Consider the following 412-nt stretch of genomic DNA (forward strand, 5'->3'; position numbering starts at 1 on the left):
TATTTAAAATTGACTGATAAAAAATTATTTATCTATACTTTTTCATAAAATATATATATAGATTAAACGGGATCTTTTACTAGAACCAAACTTCATTATCAACACACCAAAATTACTTGACGTGATTAAACTTTTCACATTTTCTTTTAAAGAAACTACTACATATATAAAAAATAATTTGTGTTTGAATATTCATCTCTCTGACTTTCATTACAGGACAGACTGTTTAATCAAGGATTATCCAACATCAATATAATCACGCGTCTTTGAACACAATAATAATGACTAGCAGCTAGCTATAAAGTAGTCTAGTAGTTAATCCAAATTTTACTACTTGTTTATATGTAATGACTTTTCAAATAAAATCTCAACCTCCTTGGCAATGGTACTCGTACTTCTAATATAAATTTGA

At 26.2% G+C, this 412-nt stretch overlaps 1 long non-coding RNA gene across 1 annotated transcript in view; it reads left to right on the top strand.

Annotated features, from left to right (window-relative positions):
• Positions 1 to 412, top strand: part of LOC107625679 — a 13,231-nt gene that overhangs the window by 12,539 nt on the left and 280 nt on the right. The window lies entirely within an intron of this gene.

This window comes from Arachis ipaensis, chromosome B02, assembly GCF_000816755.2.
Source record: "Arachis ipaensis cultivar K30076 chromosome B02, Araip1.1, whole genome shotgun sequence".
Classification (NCBI taxonomy): domain Eukaryota; kingdom Viridiplantae; phylum Streptophyta; class Magnoliopsida; order Fabales; family Fabaceae; genus Arachis; species Arachis ipaensis.